Here is a 20843-nt window from a genome sequence, read left to right as displayed (position 1 = left end):
TCATTGTAATATCTATGTGTCTCTGATGCTGAAAATGTTTTAAAAATGATAGAGAAGTTATATAAGCAACAATGTGCCATAACCAAAGTCATATTATCTGAAGATGAGGAGACTTACATTCCTGTTCTGCCTTTGCCACTTATTAGCTCTATGAAGTTGGGCACTTAATCTTTAAGTACTTCACTTTCTTTATTTGCAAAATGATGTGATACCATTTAGCAGCTATGAAATCCCTTCTAGTCTAACATTTTGATTTTGCAAATTTTACTGAAAATACACAAATGTATATGTATGTATATATAAATTTTATATATATAGAGAGATGAATATTTTTACATGTTTATTTCTATATTTAATCTTCATCTCTCTGTGTCATCTCTCTGTCTGTTTATCTTTAGTTATTTATTTCAAGATTCTAATATATGCTCATTATCTTTCAGAGACTTTTGACCATAGGTGATATGTCAAAATTTGGAATGTTTAACGTGACAGATTTGAATTACCACAGTGTATACAGGTTTCACTTCCATTATAATCACCATTTCTAAGGCACCTGAATTCAAATCCCTGGAGAAAAGCAAATCGCTGGGAGATATTATCTTAATCCTATGGTATTCATTCATGCACTTCATGTAATTAAGCAGGGGTTCCCTCATGCCAGACAATATGGTGACTGAATAATAAAAAGAATGCTAAATTATACTTCAGCTCTTGGGATTAGCTGATACAGCTATGCAAATAAAAAATGAATTCACAGCATCTGCTAAGAATTTACATGACAATGCTCTCAAGTTCTCTTATTTAAAACTGGCATCACCATTTCATTTTGATTGTGCAATATAACAACATCCTATTTATTCAATAAATGGATTAAAATGAAACACTAAATTAGAAATGTCTTAGCAGGAAATCTGCAGTAAGTTCTATTTCCTGAGCAATGTCATTTGCTTGATAGCAATTTGTTTTAACGATAGGTTGTGTTTCTTCCAGGCATCTTCCTTAGTTATTCTTCTAGACACAAAACCCCAGCTCTGCCCAAAGTCACTCTAGTGTTATATACCACAAAGAACATTTAGAACTATTCCCTTGCATGGGAATGGTTATTTGATGGGACAGAAATAATGGTGTGGGCAGTGGATTCAATCACAGTTTTTCTCTGATCCACTTATAAGCAGGAGGAAGCTAAGCACGTTCAGTACTTTGTATTCGGAATGATATGTGTTACTTCTTTATCTTCAATGCATGTCACAATTCACTTGCTAAACTAGGGGCTTAAATTTCAGGTACAAGAATAGCTTGCTTTACTAAACTGAGTAGAACAGATGTTCATTTTTTTTTAAAGTCCAAACAAGAGGTCTCTTTAGGCAAACAATTTAAGTAAAATTATTCTATTTTTGTACTAATTTGGTCATTTATCAGATATTTATAGAGGTCAGTTTGACATCAATGCAGGTAAATGTATTTATATATTTGAGATTTTTATTCTGTAAACTAGCTGCATTTTCCTTTTTTGTCCACCAATTAGAGATAATTTTTCTTATAGGTATTGACTTAAAAGGCTTTCAATCTATAAAGTTTTCTCTAAAGATTAAATGGTGATTTTCATTTTAATAGCAAGTTTACTTTAATATATTTTAATATATTAGTAAGTTTACTCCTTTAACTGACATTTAACTGAGTTTCTGGTGTATATAGATAACCACACACACATATACACATAAAAATGTGTATTGCTTAAGAATAAAATTAATATATTTTTGGATTAACAACATAATATTAAAGTCATTCAAGATACTTAAACAAAAAATGATCTTTTTGATCCATAAAATTTAGGAATTTCTAATGGAAAACCACCTAGCTACATATATATATATATATATATATATTAATTTTTTAACATTTTTGCATTTTCATCTATATTTAGGAACATTAATTTGAAAACAAAGCTACAAATAATGCATGAAAAATTAGGAGCAAGGGAGTAGAAATATGATTTCTGCTTTAAAACAGAGAAGAGGGAATGCTAATTTTCATTGGCATATGATATGTTGAACCAAGTTTAAGAAAATTTGTAGTAAAAGGTAGCATGCTACTACAAAAAAATTTCAGATCTAAAATAAAACTACAGGTGCAAATCCAGTCTTTATCACTGAATGGCATCACTGAAATCTCATATAAAATGGAGAATCTTATATTAAATACCTCATGAAATTATTGTAAATATCGAAAGAAATGACTTATAGAAAATGCTTTGCTACTGTGAACCCTTTTCTCAATGTTAGCAATTACAATAATGAAACCACAAAAAGTGAACTAAATGTTTTGGTTTGCTCCCTCTAATTTCATAGATGTATGTATCTCCTAACTAAATATGAATTGCACTAGTCTTGTATCAGGGAAGAACAATTAGCAAATTTATGAATCAGCATCCTGTTTACACTTCTGTTGTAAAGGATAATAACTTGTTGGCTTAATTAAGGCACTTTATACCATTGCCAACTGTCAGTATATGAAAATATTGACTAAGCTTAAGTCCCTGCTGGGAAATGCAAGATGTGTGAAATTCTCACATATGTTTGAAATTCAAGCACAGTATCATTAACTGATAGGCAGTAATGACTAGATAAAAAGTCTCAACTGTAAAAAAAAATTAGAATTCATCCATTCAACAAAAATTTAAAGGTCTGTTTTATGTACAGCTGCAAGGTTCTGGGGGGGAGGTACAAAGTTTAGCTTAAATCATGGTTCCCTCCATGAAATTTACATTTTAATATGAGGATAACAGAAACTCAGACTGTGATCATATATAATATTATATGATAAGACTATTAGAGATAGCTAAAACTGAACAATGGAATGGGAAGAGAAGATAGGGATATGAGTTGTACTTTAACAGATATTTAGGAATACAACAGGCAAGGCAAAGGGAAGGTATTGCTAGTATAAAGAGCAATACAAATAAAATGCATGCAATTAAAGAATAAAAGTTAGGTTTAAAGGCCAAAGTGTAGTCCATTTCGACTGGAATAGCTAGAAGAAAATAATGATGCAATAAGGCTGGAAGGGTAATGCCAGATTGTGAAAGTTTGTGAATGTCAGTCAAAGGAGTTAAAATTTTACTTAATAGTAATAGGGAGCCACCAAAGATGTTTGATACAAATGACATTTCTATGCTTAAGAAGAATAAAGATTAATATGGAATTAATATAGAACTGAGAACAATTATTGCTTTGCTTTATTGACATTAAAAATTGTTCTTTTCCTAAGTATTAATGTTTTCTAAATTTATCCATCAAAATTATATATGAAAATTTGAGTTGTATTGAATATTGATGTCTCCTCACTGGAGATTCTTTATTAATAAAAATAAGCATAGGAGATTTTAAAATTTCCTGTTATTTGAATTTCAGATAATATAAGAGCTGTATCCAAATAAGCATAACTGAGAATGGGTAAAAGTCAACATTTGCTTTGACAAAAATCAACGATATAGATATAGATATAGAAATAGAGATAGAGATAGAGATATAGGATTACTAAGATAGTGCACAGAAAAATTAATTTTTGTTAATTGGAAAAATAAGGCATATTAAATACATGCTTATTTGTATGTATCAGTCACTCCTATTGATTTGTAATATTTAGATGTATACATAGCTCTCTTTTCCCATTTTGCTGAAGGACAATTATGTCAGTTTAAGTTCAAAATATAGTTAATTCCTACCTTCCTTCCTTCTAATGAAATAAAATATTTATATTGTCAACCAAATAATTATTCCCTCTACTAAAATAATTGAGCATTACTTTGTTTTTATGTACAATATTAATATATACTAGATTATTTTTTAATCCTGGTAAAAATTTATGGAGTCCAAGACCTGAAATTTTGATTGAGGAAGAAAAGAGTTTATCCCTTATTCCTGGAGTATCTAGCAACTATTGAACATTCCAAGTTAGATGCCTCAGTATTATTTCAAAGTCAATATTCAATATATTATTTGATCTTTTAAAAACTATTTATTTGGCATTTTATTTTTCTGTGCTTACATGTAAAAAATTAACTTTTGTATTTACAACTTTGAATTCTAAATTCTCTCCCTTTCTCCTGTCTCATTCTCCCATTGAGAAAGCAAGAAATTGGATAGAGGTTTAAATGTATAAGTCATGCAAAACATTTCCATAATAATCATGTTATGAAAGAAAATATATAACTCCCTCTCCCCCAAAAAATAATCGCAAGGAAAATTTTTTTTTAAAATCATGCTTCAATCTGTCTTCAGACACCATCAGCTCCTTCTTTGGGGATGGATAGCATTCTTTATCATAAATCCTTCAGAATTGTTTTGGTCACATAATTGCTGAAAAAAGATAAGTCATTCATAACTAATCATTTTCAATTTTGCTGTTACTTTGTACACAGTACATTTCACTTTGAATTTGCCCATGTAAGTTTTTCCAAGAGCATCCTGTTCATCATTTCTTATAGTGGAACAGAAATTCATTATAATCACATGCCAAAATTTGTATAGCCATTCCCCAACTGATGAGCTCAATTTCCAATTCCTTGTCACCAGAAAAGAGCTATTATAAACATCCTTGTCCATTTACATTTGTCATCTCTTTTGGAATACAGATCTAGTAAGTGGAATTGCTAGATCAAAAGGGTCACCATGATTTTATAGCCCTTTGGGCATAGTTCCAAATTATTCTATAGAATTATTGAATCAGTTCACAACTCCATCAAAAGCACATTAATATCTCATTTTCCCTATATCCCCTCCAACATTTGTCATTTTCCTTTTCAGTCCTATTAGTCAATCTAATGGGTACAAGGTATTAATTACCTCAGGATTTTTTAAATTTGCATTTCTTCAAACAATTGTGAGTTAGAACGTTTTTTTTTAAATATATGGCTATGGATGACATTGATAACCTCCTCTGAAAACTGTTCATATCTTTTGAACATTTATCAATCGGGGAACGGTTCTTTTTTTTTTTAAATTTGACCCAGTTCTCTGTGTTTGAGAAATGAGACTTTATCAGGAAAATCTTGCTTCATATTTTTTCAGTTACAATTCCTAACTGTATTTCCCTTCATCCTATTCTCTCACCCCCTTTTATTCAATTCTCTCTCTCTCCTTTCACCCTATCCCTCCATAATAGTGTTTTGTTTCTGATTAGCTCTTCACCCAATATACCTCACTCTCCATCACCATCTCCCTTTCTCTTATTCCCTTCTCTTTCTACCTTCCTATAGAGTGAAATGATCCAATTTGAGCCGATTCTGATGAGAGTAAGGTTTAGTCATTACCCCTCACCCCCCCTTCCATTTCACTATAAGAGCTTTTTCTTTTCTCTTTTAAATGAGATAATTTACCACATTCTACCTCCCCCTTTCTTTTATTCCAATACATTCCTCTCTCATCGCTAAATTTTTTTAGATGTTTTCCCTTCATATTCAACTCACACTTATGCTCTCTCTCTCTCTCTCTCTCTCTCTCTCTCTCTATATATATATATATGTATATATATATATATATATGTATATATATATATATATATACATATATATATATATATATATATATATATATATATATATATATACTCCTTTTTAACTGCCCTGATGATGAGTTAGTTCACATGAGTTAGCAGTATCAAATTTCCATGTAGTAATATAAGTGGTTCAGCAGCATTAAGTCCTTTATCATTTCCCTTTCCTGGGAAATGATATTTTTTTATGCTTCACTTGAAATGAAGTCCAGAATTTTTCTCAGCTCTGGTCTTTTCATCTGGAAAGTTTGAAAGACCCCTATTTTATTGAATGTCCATCTTTTCCACTGAAAGAATATGCTCAATTTTGCTGGGTAATTGATTCTTATAATATAATCTCTTGTTTTCCAGAATAGCATATTCCAGGCCCTACAATCCCTTAATGTAGAGGCTGCTAAATTTAGTATTGACTGTGGATTATTAGATATTGAATTACTAAGACAGTATACAGCAAAATTCATTTTTGTGAACTTGAAAAATTTAGAATATTAAATAAATGCTCATTTTCTCCTTAACCAGGGAGCTCTAGAATTTGGCTATAATATTCTGGGGAGTTTTCATTTTTGGGATCTATCTTAGGAAGTGATCAGTGGATTCCTTAAATTTCTATTTCACCTCCTGATTTTGTGATATCAGTGCAGTTTTTTTTGATAATTTCTCAAAAAAATGGTATCTAGACTTTTTCTTTTGATCATGGCTTTCAGTAAGTCTAATAATTTTTTTGGTTATTTACTTAAAGATTTTATTTATTTTGAGTTTTACAATTTTCCCCCAATCTTACTTCCCTCCTCCTAACCCCCCCCCCCAGAAGGCAATTTGCCAGTCTTTACATTGTTTCCATGGTATACATCAATCCAAATTGAATGTGATAAGAGAGAAATCATATCTTTAAGGAAGAAACATAAAGTATAAGAAATGGTAAGATCGGACAATAAGATACCAGTTTTTTTTCCCTAAATTAAAGGTAATAGTTCTTGGTTTTTGTTCAAACTCCACAGGTCTTTCTCTGGATACAGATGGTATTCTCCATTGCAGAGAGCCCCAAATTGTCCCTGATTGTTGCACCAATGGAACGAGTGAGTCCATCAAGGTTGATCATCACCCCCATGTTGGGGTTAGAGTGTACAATGTTCCTCTGGTTCTGTTCATCTCACTTGGCATCAGTTTGTGCAAATCCCTCCAGGCTTCCCTGAATTCTCATCCCTCCTGGTTTCTAATAGAAAAGTAGTGTTCCATGACATACATATACCACTGTTTGTTAAACCATTCCCCCAAATGAAGGACATTTACTTGATTTTCAATTCTTTGCCACCACAAACAGGGCTGCTATGAATATTTTTGTACAAGTGATGTTTTTACCCTTTCCCATCATCTTTTCAGGGTATAGACCCAGTAGTGGTATTGCTAGATCAAAGGGTATGCACATTTTTGTTGCCCTTTGGGCGTAGTTCCAAATTGCTCTCCAGAAAGGTTAGATGAGTTCACAGCTCCACCAACAAAGTAAAATTGTCCCAGATTTCCCACAACCCTTCCAACAGTGATCATTGTCCTTTCTGGTCATATTGGCCAGTCTGAGAGGTATGAGGTGGTACTTTAGAGAAGCTTTAATTTGCATTGCTCTAATAAGTAATGATTCAGAACAATTTTTCATATTAGTCCAATAATTTTTAAATTATGTCTCCTGATTTTATTTTTCAGGTCAGTTGTTTTTCCAGTGTGATATTTAACATTTTCCACTAGTTTTCTATTCTTTTGGTTTTTGTTTCAATATTTCTTGATTTCTTATAAAGACATTAGCTGCCATTTGCTCAATTCTAATTTTTAATGAATTATTTTATCCAGGGAGCTTTTTCTACCTCCTTTTCCATCTGAACAATTATATTTTTAAGGAGTTTTTTTCTTCAGTAAATTTTTCTGTCTCTTTTTCAGTTTGTCTAATTCTGCTTTTAAAGGAATTTTTCTTCTCATTGGCTTTTTTGTTCCTCTTTTACCATTTGATCTATTTTTTTTTTTAGTTTTTGCAAGGCAATGGGGTTCAGTGACTTGCCCAAGGCCACACAGCTAGGTAATTATTAAGTGTCTGAGACTGGATTTGAACTCAGGTATTCCTGACTCCAGGGCTGATGTTCTATCTACTGCACCACCTAGCTGCCCCCTCTAATTTATTTTTTAGATGTTATTTTATTCAGTATTTGTGTGTGTGTATGTGTGTCTTCTTTATCAACTAACTCATTTTTCATGATTTTCTTGCATCGCTTTTTTTCTCTTCCCATTTTTTTCTCTACCTCTCTTACTTGATTTTCAAAATTCTTTTTGAGCCCTTCCAAGACCTGAGACCAGTTCAAATTTTTCTTGGAGGCTTTGGATGTAGGAATTTTAATTTTAATGTCTTCTCATTATGTGTTTTGGTCTTTCTTTACTATTCTTTACTATAACCTTTCTTTACTATTACTATTTCTGACTACACATGTATAACCTATATCAGTGAGTGATGAGGGAGGAAGGGAGAGAATTTGGAACTCAAAGTTTTCAAAATGAATATTAAATCTTGTTTTTACATGTAACTTGAGAAAAATAAAATACTAAATGAAATAAATAATTAATAGATCTGATACTTTTTTGTCTATTGTCTTCCTTCTAGTTTCATATATGTGTTCTTAAAATCTTCTGGATTGAATGAGTATCTCATTAAAATTTCCAAAGACTCATATTCAACCCTATTATTGCTACCTTGTAATCCAGTAACAATTTGTAATAGTCCATTGCCTGCAGGGTAAATGTTTTCAAGTGAATTTAGAGTCTAAGCTTGTACAACCTTAGTTGGAAACAAGGCAATATAAAATATGTGCTGGCTGAGGTGGTTTCTAGGCTCTTTTAGTATTCTCATTCTAGCAATTGATTTTTGTTACTTAAACTTCTATAAATGATAATCTTTCATGTCAGTATCATTTTCTTGATCTCTTTTGCTTTTTTAAAATCAATAGCTACTTTGAATAAGTCATAATAGAGCTGCTGTAATTATGTGCAATATCTTCTCTTTATATCCTTATTTCTAATCTATGTTGGTTTGTATTTTTGCTCTTATTGTCAGATAGCACAGTATCTGTGCATTAATTCTGATATCATACTCACATTAGTAACTATGTTTCTATTTGCTAAAGTATAGTCAATTTAGTTTTTTGTGTGTCACAATTGTCATGCTTACCATAATCAGTACTATCTGATTCTATCATTAATTCTATCATTAAAGAAAATCAATGAGATATAGGATTAAAACTTTTGAGTAGTCTATAACCTTTTTTTCTCTTTCGTTATCTAACTGGAAGTTTATTTTCCCACTTATTTTTAGCATCCTCTCTTGCACTTATACTTTCATTAAGGTCATAAATAACAGATCATGAATTTAGATATGGGAGGAAATAAGAATTCATACCGTTCAATCACTTCATTTTACTGATAAAGGAAACTGAAGGTCAAATAATTTAAATGATTTGTGCAAAGTCATATAGGTAATAGGAAAAAAAAGAGTTAAGAGGATAAATCTTGTCCTGAGATTGCAAATCAATTCTTTTCATGTCGTCATTGTATATATTTCTAAGTCACCTTGCAATAAGGGTAGGATCTTGTTAGTTTGTCCTAGGATTTTTCCACATTTTGTTATTCTATATCAATATTGATCATTGAGTTATGATTATTTTTGCTGTAGTCTTTTTTATTATTGTCACCTTGAACTCTTTAATGTTATTCATCTTACCAAATATCCAGTGTTACCAAATATCCCATGATGAGGTTATTTGTTACTGTGTTTGGGTGTATGATAATACTGAATTTATCTTTTTATTTACTCTATTTAGGAAAGCTTATAAAATATCTTTTTTTATTTGAAACTTCCTCAAATCATTTGACTTCATTCCTATTGAGGTTCTTAATATTTATATGGTTCAGTTCTTCCTGTGATATGTCAATTAGTTGTTAAAGAACAAAGATGCTAAGTTAATGTTTAAAAGAGACCTAAAATAGCTTTTCTTTCTTCCACTCTACTCTACTACTGAAGAAGTAGAATAAAGAGTAATTAAGGCTGTTTTCAATTTTTCTTATTTTTTGATTTGCAATGTACAAATAATGACTTCATAACTAGCTAACTAACAGCATAGTGATGATACACTATGCAATTAGCTAGGCTGAATCTTAGGTGATGATTCTTCCTTCATAAACTTTGCTCAAAACATTTTCAGCTTTGTAGAATCTGACTAAATGTGCTCTCTGCTGACATGACCACTGAGAAACAAAGTCACTTTCATTCTAAAATGAAGCATTAGATCAAAATTTTGAAGAGAGCTCTCCATTATGTACAAAAATAGGGCCATATAGTTAAAAATATTTATAAATACTTTGTGCTAAATGCTGGGAATACAAAGACAAAAAAGTTTAAATGCTTTCTCCTTTCAAGGAAATTATACTCTAATTCTATTGGGTGGGAGTTGCAATATGAACACATATTAGGAAAGACAAAACATAAAATGAATACAAAATTCTGTTTTCTGCATAATTATGGAGGCATGTTGATTGAATGAATCAATAAATTATCCTACATGAATTAAAGTAACTACCAAGAAGTTTTATATGCTGATACCTCTATAAGGCGATACTGCTATTGAAATAGTCAATCAATACTAAAAATCATTAAATTAGGTATAAAAAATTTCTTACTCAATTTTTAGGAATGAAAGCCATTAGATGAGATGAGATGAGACTACAAATAACATATTAGAATTGGCTGAAGAGTATAAATCCTATCCTTTGGGGAGGATGCTTTAATCTACTTTTAAAAATTATACTACCTTAGTAGATTCTCATTTCTAATAGCTAATTAAGACTTTCTAGCTAATTGATATCAATTGATAATCAAAGGGGTAACACACTAGTGAGAGCTCATTAGGAATAACATTAGAAAGATAACCATAAACCCTCAGGGTTCTCATTAGATCACTGAAGGGAGAAGTAGCTATTTGCCCCTTGAAACTAAGTCTTCCAGTGTAAATAGGCTCATGGGATAGAAGCTTTAGAGTCTGGGTTACACTGACATCCAAAGTCCTAAAATATCATGAAATTATAAGTTTTCCATTCCTTTCAGTTTATATATCAATACTTTAAACTGAGGGAAACCAATAAAGTATGAAATTATGATTTGTTAACATGGGTATTTGCAATCACTTTGTTTTGCTATAGGTAAATGATAGGTTAAGTAAAATAAAAATAAACAAAGGAAAAGGAAGCCAGCTGAGGAGATTTTCAGAGAAATATTTTTTCTTATTACCATTTGAATGATTATACAAGTGCTTCTATATTTTAAATTCACTCTAAAGCTGCAATTTTGGATAATGCCACAGAGAAAATACTAATTAAAATATTTCTCAAAATTTTTAATACTAAGAACAATTTGAACAAAAAATTAAATTCTAGAATGGCATAGATTTGCTAATTAATATATTTCCCTTTAATTTTTGGTGTTATTGTCAAGACATGACACATGACACTCATTTAAGATATAAAAGTCTTAGATTACCTTTTTATCATTTTGGTTAACACCTGATACTTAATGTGGAGTTCTCCAGATATAGATTCTTTATATAATTTTTTCCATGATGGATATATGAAATCTAAATGGAACAAACTGATCTTTGATGCTAGAACAGCATAAAAGGAGAGACTGGGTTAACAATAAGCATAGATTCACAAATGAAGGAGGACAATAAGACTTGGTTCTAGAGATAGTAAATTGAAGAAGAGGACTGAGGTTGTACTTTGTGGGTTAAATATGATAATGGTTTTGTTGCTGCTCTTTCTGATTAACCTTTGTCAGAATCACAGAATGCTAAAGAATGAAGTGCTTGGGGATGAAACTGTTGCTAAGTAATATATATATTCATCTTTCATTTTTTATACACAAAATCACAAGTTCTATTAATTTTGGCATGTATATACATATAAATATGCATACTTCCAATATTATGAAATATAAATGAATCGATATACATGTATGTGTATATATAATATTTCATTAAATATCAATCACTGTAAGTGAAACTGATTCTAAATGAGTTGCCTGAAAAATATTGCCTGAAAAGTCATTTAGAAACAATGACCCTGAGAACACAGCATGAAGAAGCATCTATACTATGATAACTTAAAAAAAATAAGCACACAATTCCAAAATTAGAGGATGAGCTAGCTATTAAATAAGAATTGTACGGGACATGGAGGCCTAGAAAAGAGTCAGAGCAAATACTGCTATTTCCTCTAAATAACTGTACAGGTTGTCTTCTAGAATGAATAACCTGAAAGCAATCATACAACTGAGAATAGTTTAGGGATGAAAAATCATAAAGGAAAATGACATGATTTTGTCCTTGATGTTCATGAATGGATATTACCATTAAGATAATTTTTTTCCCAGGGCAGTGGACAGAGCACTGGCCCTGGAGTCAGGAGGACCTGAATTCAAATCCAGCCTCAGACACTTACAATTACCTAGCTATGTAACCTTGGGCAAGTCACTTAACCCCACTGCCTTGCCAAAAAAAAAATCTCAAAAATAAATGAAAAAAAAGATATTTTCCAATATTTCCTAAAATAATTAGAGTGATGGACTAGTTTTATTGAGAGGAACAGTGAATGATGATATAGGTGTTGTAGAATAAAAATTTCTAGTACAGGTGATATGAGTAGTCATTTGATCAATTGATTCTTCCCAAATTATTTAAGAATGAGAAAAATAGTTATATTTGTATCAGTATGCTTATATAAACAGAAATATTCAAACATTTTTCTCTAAACATAATTAATCTTAATTTTTAAAATAAAAGCTCAGGTTATTTGGTGATATAATAATCAAATGATATATTTCAGATTATATATATACAAATATATATATGTATATATATATAAATTAATCATTTGACAAGAATTTATTATTTGCCTATTATGTGATAAGATCTGCTTAAATGCCAGGGATGAAAAATATCCCAAACAACCATTGCTCTCAATAGATATGGACACAATATACATATAGAGTAGAAGATTGATTTAAAGAGGAAGAATCCAGCAGATAGAGAACACTAGGGAAAAAAAAAAAAAACTTCTTACAGAATATGACAGTTGAGCTAAGCCTTGAAGGAAACTAGAGATTCTAAGAAGCAATCTAAAGAAGGACAAAACAGGGAAGGAGAAGACAGAGATATGCAAGAATCAACAAGTAGAACAATATAGTTGGATCACAGAGTTCATAGGAGAAAGCAAATAAGACTGGCAAAAAGAACCCAATGTTGTGAAATGTTTCAAAAAATCCAAAAAAGGGGGCAGCTAGATGAAGCAGTGGATGGAGCACCGACCCTGGAGTCAGGAGGAACTGAATTCAAATTTGACCTTAGACACTTCATAATTACTTAGCTGTGTGACCTTGGGCAAGTCACTTAACCCCATTGCCTTGCAAAATCAAAAAAACAAAAACACCAAAGAAAAGGCTTTTATATTAAAATTTGGTAATAATAGGCAGTCAGTGGAGTTTTCTGAGTTTGGAAGTACCATGATTAGACCTGAACTTCCTGAAAATTACTTTAGTTTATAAGTAGAGGATAGATAGGAGTATAGAGAAATGAGGCAAAAAAAAATCAAATAGAAGGTTGTTGCAATACTTCAGGAGAGAGTTGTGGTGAGAGAATGAACTAAGCAAGTGAAAAGAAGAGTTCACATATAAGAAATATTGTAAAGGCAGAAAATGGCAAGATTTTTCAATCTATTGTTTATATGGGATGAGTGAGATTGAAAAGTTGAGTGTGACAATGAAATTGAGAGCCTGAATTACTGGGAAGTCAATGACCTTGAAAATTTATGGAAGTTTGAAAAAGTAGAGGTTTAAGGGATAAAGATAATAAGTTCTCTTTGTGGACATATTAAGTTTGAGATACCTACTATATATCTAATTTGAATTCGTATTTTGCTAATACATGACGAGCTGATGAGAGGGACCAGGGCAGGATATATAGATGTAGAAGACATAAGAATAGAGAAGATAATTGGAATCAGAGGAACTGAAGAGGGATTATACAGACTAAAAAGAAAGTGTGGTCAGACCAGATCATTGGGGGAGACTCACAGTAAAGAGGAATAACATGGATCAAAGTCTGGAAAAGGAGATTGAAAAGGCATAGTTAGACAGAATTACAAGAGAAAGCAGTTTAATGAAAACACAGATATGAGGAAGCATCCAGGAAAGGAAGGTGATTAACAAGTGCCAAATGGTACAGAGAGGTTATTAAGGAAGAAGTTTGAGAATAGACCATTAGGTTTGCTAATTAAGAGATCATTCATTGGTAATTCTGAAGAAAACAGATTCATTTGAATGAGGAGGTCAAAAGCCATATTGCAAAGGTTTGGAAAAGAAGATTAAAAGTAAGAATAAATTTGAGGAATTTAACTGAGAAGGGAGAAAGCTAGGATAGAAAGCTAGCTAGGATAGAAGGCTCAAGTGAGGATCTTTAAAATGATGCATAAGACAAATGGCATGTTTCTATTCTTCAGGGAAGATTCCTGCAGAGAAAGAATTAAAGTTTAAAAAGAAAGGGCATAATAATGAGGATAATGTACTGGAGAAGACAGGGATAGGTTGAAGAGTATCAAGAAGAGCCACATGTTTACCAGAGAAAAGAGTGGAGGGGAGGATAGTAAAAGACATCAGAGGGATGTGAGAGGAGGAAGGTCTTACAAAAATGACTTGAATTTTTCAATATCAGGGGATATATAGGTGTGATCATAAGGAATTTTAGTTTTGGTTAACTTCAGCTTAGTTACCTACCACTTCTCCCTTTACCTATGGTGCATGTGTGTACATACATAGAAGTAATTTTGAAACTTAGATAATGCACCTGTGGGTTCTTCTTCCCCTAATGTAGATCATATCCTGTGCATAGATATGTGAGCCAAGTATACTAGCAAACCATTGGGCCAGCATTATCATTGACCCTTTCTTCATTTTTGGAGCAGGAAAATATTTAATTGATTTTTTCAGCTTCATTCTATGACTTTTTAGGTTTAAATAGAGCTTTGTGCTCAACAATTTTTAGGCAATCTATTTAGAATAAGTTTTATTTGTTCATGCAGGATCATTCAGACTATGCTTTATTATCATACACATAGCATGTAGCTGTATGTACAGACATATATGTATATACTTACATGAATATATAAATCTTTAATATAAATGTATATTCATGCATTGCATATTATTATAGAATTAAATAAAATGCATATTTATATTGATAAGATTGTCACATGTTTCATAAGCTAATCATATTACATAAAACCATTGCATGTGATTATTTTCAGTAATAAGATTGACCTGTCTTGTCTAAATCTATGCACCAATAATCAGTGATATAAAGGGGATTATATTCTGTGATATGATTATAGTTTAAGATTGAAGATAGACAATGTTAAACCCATTTGTGTTTGATTTATTTATCTATTTTTATACCTAGTTTTTACAAGCTAAAATACCAGACTTCTTAGGAGATATGACTTCTCAGGAAATGATAGTGTGTTTGAACTTGATATGTATGTTCTAGACTCAGTCAATATTTTCATATAATAGTACCTATAATCAGGAGCTATTGAGAAACTTCCTAAAATTAAATGTGCAGGAGGAGTCTCTGTGACTGCTTTCATACAATATAGAATTTCAATTCACTGTTGAAGCTTTGAAGCTGAATTCTTCCAATATTAACTTAAATACTTGTAAGAAGGCACCCAAGGTTATTATATAAACAGATGAGAATAAATAAAGCATGTAACAAACAACAACACTACTTCATCAGCATGAAGGCCCATAATCAACTTTCTATCTCTCTGCCCCTGTCTCTGTCTTGCCTTTTCTATAAAGATCAAAACATTAACAGTTAAATCTATACTATATATATATATATGCTATAATATAATACTATACCATACTATACTGTACTATACAATCAATACTTTATCAATGATGGACTATTATTACAAAATTATACTTTTCTCTAAATTGAGTCGGCAAACTCTAGTCTGTCTGACAGTTTTACTTAAAATATATAAGCTATTAAAGATAAAATGGACAAGTCACTTAATCCCATTGTCTTTTTTTTTTTTTTTTAGTTTTTTTGCAAGGCAATGGGGTTAAGTGGCTTGCCCAAGGCCATAGGGCTAGGTAATTATTAAGTGTCTGAGGCCACATTTGAACTCAGGTACTCCTTGACTCCAGGACAAGTGCTCTATCCACTGCGCCACCTAGCCACCCAACCCAGCTGTCTTGCAAAAAACCCCAAACTAAACAACAAAAAAAGAGCAGCTAGTTGGCATAGTAGATAGATTACAGGAGTCAGGAGGACTTGAGTTTAAATCTGGCCTCAGTTACTTAATAATTACCTAACTGTGTGACCTTGAGCAAGTCACTTAATCCCACTGTTTTACAAAAACAAAAAACAAAATAGACCAAAATAACATCAGCCAAAAAATTATTTACATTTTTATTTTGTTTTATATATTTATATAAAATATTTATTTATATATATTTATTTTATAACTTACTTTATATTTTAAAATATAAAAGCCATTCTTAGCTTCAGGGTCATGGGGAGTATTTTGCTTGCCTTTTTATATCATTCTTGTTATATAAAAGAGAAACAGAAATCTACTCATTTAAAAATTCATATATTTGTTTAAGATAACTTGTCTTCTGAAGGGACATTTCTAGACATGAGAACATAGAAAAGGAAACAAAATAAAGGTGCACTTTCATCTCTAATTTCTCATGTGAGTTTAAGGAGCCAGGGTAAAGGAGACTGAAATTATATTTTAAAATATAATTTATTTATTTTATATGTAATGTCATCATAGAAAGAAATTGATTGACTTCCGTTACTGTTGGAATACAGACAGACTAGACTTTTTTACTAACAACATTACCTAATGCCTATCAAGTAGTATGTAAGGGAATCTTCTTTCTCAAAAGAAAGATGGATGGCAAGGAGTTATAATGCTAAATATATTAGTAGTAATCTTTTCAGCAATCATACTAATTTAAAGTTTTTTTTAAACTTATGATAAGAATTTTTAAAAAGTACTGAAGAATATCACCTAACATGAGAATATAGGACATCTCAATATTATACCAGTGAATCAATAACAATACCACTACAAATTCCATTGAAGTTGTTACCATATCATTTTACTATGCTTGGTCAATTCAGTCAATTTCAGTGAATTGATCTACTGTTGATCTGAATATATTGAAGCAACCAGTATCACAGAAGCAAAGTTCCTCTCTCCCAGTAGCCATAATAACACTCTTGCTCTAGATACCCAAAAATATAAAGGCATACAGAAATTCTAAAATTCTAATTTTTATACTAGGTTAGAACTGAAGCAATTATATAGGATAAGGTTTTGAGTAAAAGTTGGTATAAAAAGTCATTCACAAGAGAGTTACCAAGGAACAGGAAAATAACCTAGAGAGAAATATATCCACATATGGACAGTGTTATAGATTGGAGACCCTGTTACAGATTGGAGACAATAATACATGCTTTTTAAACTATTTGGAAACATAAAAATGCATGAAACTTAAGGCTATAATATGTATAAACTTTGAATTATGGACAAGCTGCCAAAGCATAGGAAATGTTCAGAATAGATTCACACAGTGATCCACATTTTGTTGTAACTTCTGAGTTTTGCATTTACTTTGTGATCGTGTGATACATTGATGGTCTATTGTTTATTTCAACATGCTTTAGATGAATCCTTGTAAGGTTTGTCTAATAGCTTACATATATGGGACAGACAGTACAGAGAGCCAATGACTTAGACCCAGGGTTGTAGAAAGATGTCAGTGGTCTTGATTGACTTTGGGAAATTGTAAATAATATTTGCTGCTTCTCATGCTTCTCATAAAAGCAAAGTCCTTTCTTTTCAATAATTGCTGGTGTTATTGTATGGCAGGAAGGGAAAGACTATCACTGCTTTCAAAGAATTAAAGTAATGGTAAGAGTCATAGTAGGTATAAGCAAATTAAAATATTTAAACAATTTATTCCTATTTATAACTAGAGTAAAGGAAATCATAAGGAATTATGCAGCAAGAGGACAAGATGAACTGGTTACATGAAAAGATAGAGGGATGAAAAGCAGATAGCCAGAGTGTTCCACTGGGACCCTCAGATCATGAAAAAAGGAAGGAAGGCTTGTGGTATGTTGATAGATTTTCCAGGGTGAACTTTGGAGAGAAAATAAGAGTAAAAGAGGATAGAAAAGCATGGACAAATTGTGATCTTCATCACTGGAAGCCCCAAATTATATTAACAAGATCATAGATCTATTTAAATGTATTTGTATAGATATTCATTCTAAAAAACATACTGAGTATTTATATGAAACAGTATCAGGTGTAGAGGGTGGGATAGGGCTATAAGGATATAAATAGGCCCTGTTTTTGAGAACATTATAGTCTAATTAAGGAAACCAGAAATGCAAACCAAAAAGTTAATTAGTAAAGAAAGTTTTGAATAGCAATAAAGAAAACAAAGCTCAGTCAGTTAATCATCCTTTATTTATGATATTTCTGTTTGTACCAAGTGAGCATGAACCTGTTAACAAAGGGATTCACTAAAAACTTCATGCTACTTTGGTAAGATTTTGACTTTTTACCTAAACCATTGACTCCATGCCAGTTACTTCCAACTCATATGGATGCTGACACTTTAAAACCCTCTCAAAGAAAGCAATTTTGCCAGATGGTACAAAGAAATAGCCTAGCTATATAAAACTGGATACTCTAATGGTATTTGCTAAATTATTTGTATTGGTGAACCTGTTACCCAGTAAACTTGGTGATAGCTTAAATTTTGAAAAGTCATTTTAAATCAATCATTCTATCATTGAATAGTAGTGTATCTCACCTCAAAGACCTGAATTTGTGTGCCATAACTGGCTCTGGAATTGAGTCAAGTCACTTGGCTCCTTAGTGCTCTAGACCATTATTGAAAACCATAAGTAAGAGAAAAGATAGCAACATGATGGTAAAAAGTTTCCTCAGATTGAACTTCTCTATGCCAATGAATTCATAGGTCCAATACCTGTCCCTATTCATCCCATGAGGATTAATTGAAGGGTTCTGTGCATTCAGAAATGTTCAATCTGATATAAAAGGAAAAATGAAAAGTATTTCCTATTTCATGGGTGCTCACAAGTTCAACTGGGTGAAAATAGTCAATGTTGAGAATTGCCAACAAGGTCTTATGAATAGGCATGTTTGAGAGTATGATATGTTTCATTTTTGTTTTGTAAAATCTCATTTTCATTAGCATGGAATTTTGCCATACTTAACTGCTGAGGCACATCCCTTTTTGGGACACCATTAGTAGCATTCATTTTCTCAGCTTACATAATGAATGTCTTGTTTTCTCCTTCTTGCTGACTCTATAAAAGTCAACTTGAAATAGAATTTGGAAGGTCCCCTGCAGCAAAAGCATGTAGGTAGAGTTTATGCTGGTTTTTTAAAAAATAAAAACTAAGTTTATATACTTGCTTTCTTTTTTAAAAAATAAAGCCTATGAGTTTCATTTCTTAAGTCTTCAGAAATAAAATATTTTAAAGAGATCATAAAATACATTTTTATATATACATATATTTTTCATATGTACAAACAATATTTGAGATTCTACTTTTTTGAATGGGACCCTAATTATTAATTTATGGAGATCAGATCAAGAAAAAAAGTTATATATCTCATCACCTGTCATTTCTCAAGATTATTCTTCTCATTTCTATCAATAGCCCTGCTTAACTCTTTTTTTTCCATATGTGGCCTGATAATTCTAAGGGCATTCTAAAATTTCCATCTTTCTACAAAAGTACAATGTTTTGAGTATAAAATGGAAGCTCCTTTCTGTGACAAAGTGTCCCAATTATAGTTGTAATAGAAAGATTCAAATTCTATAAAGTTATAGCTGTTTTCCTTAGAAACAGAAAATTTTAGGATGATTTTTGTCTTTTAGCTCTGACTAAGGCATGTTATAGTCTCTAGGTTTATCCTATTATTAATACTATGCTTAAAAAAAGTAATGATGACTCAATTCTATGCATCATTTGACAAGAAAATGGATTCGTTCTACACTGTAAATGTGGTTTCTGCTAAAATGCAAACCATAAACCATATCTCAAGGCTGTATTGCAGTTTGCTAGCAGTGGTATTCTAAGATTCATTTAAAAGCCTAATTGCAAATGCCTAAAAATCATTCTGTTGATAGCACAGTATTCTGATAGGCCTTATATTTGCTCCAATTGTGAAATTTTCTAAATCCCTGCTAATAAAAAAAATATTATTACCTCAATATTCATACATACATAGTCTACTTTTTAGCAGAAACCATATATACCATGTTAAGTTGATTCTTGTCAAATTATGGATAAAATTGAGCCATCTTTTTTTAAAATGGCATAGCATTAAAGTAATAGAACATATATATAGATCTATCTATCTATCTATCTATCTATATATATATATATATATAGAGAGAGAGAGAGAGAGCTACAAAATAACATGCCATTCACAGTAGCAATTTGAATTGATTTGGCTATAACTGTGAACCATTTATCTTTCATTTAAAATAATTATTCTCCTGATAAGTAAAACATTGCTTAAATTCTTACTGTAATTATTTACAGTCATTACTTTCCTAGTAATAACATTAATTTCTCATAAAGATCTTTTAAACTTGTTTTTTAAGATGGTTGAACTATATTCAAGTGATGTGATGGAAGTCCTGAGAAATTAAAGAAATAGAAGAATCCCTCTAATGTTTTGGATATTAATCTATAGTGAATATATGGGAGAACATGGACAAAAAGCACATAGAAGATGAAGAGATATTTGTGATCTGCATTAGTGATTGAGGAGGTAGGAGGAAAAATCACTGGATCTTGAAAGCAAAAACATATGTTCAAATATCTGGGTTTTTTTTTAAGTTTTTCAAGGCAAATGGGGTTAAGTGGCTTGCCCAAGGCCACATAACTAGGTAATTACTAAGTGTCTGAGACCGGATTTGAACCCAGGTACTCCTGACTCCAGGGCCAGTGCTTTATCCACTGTGCCACCTAGCCGCCCCCAAATACCTGTTTTGAAAATTACTCTGGTTAATTTTATATCTCTATTTGCTTATCATTAAATTCCTAAGGAAACTAGGTTGCACAGTGGATTGAGTT

At 31.4% G+C, this 20843-nt stretch overlaps 1 protein-coding gene across 1 annotated transcript in view; it reads right to left on the bottom strand.

The window, feature by feature from the left end:
• MYO16 (myosin XVI) overlaps positions 1-20843 on the bottom strand; it is an 851952-nt gene that overhangs the window by 140228 nt on the left and 690881 nt on the right. The window lies entirely within an intron of this gene.

This window comes from Macrotis lagotis, chromosome 6, assembly GCF_037893015.1.
Source record: "Macrotis lagotis isolate mMagLag1 chromosome 6, bilby.v1.9.chrom.fasta, whole genome shotgun sequence".
Taxonomy (NCBI): domain Eukaryota; kingdom Metazoa; phylum Chordata; class Mammalia; order Peramelemorphia; family Peramelidae; genus Macrotis; species Macrotis lagotis.
Note: the sequence above shows the minus strand (reverse complement) of the source record. Positions and strands in the feature narration are given on the sequence as shown.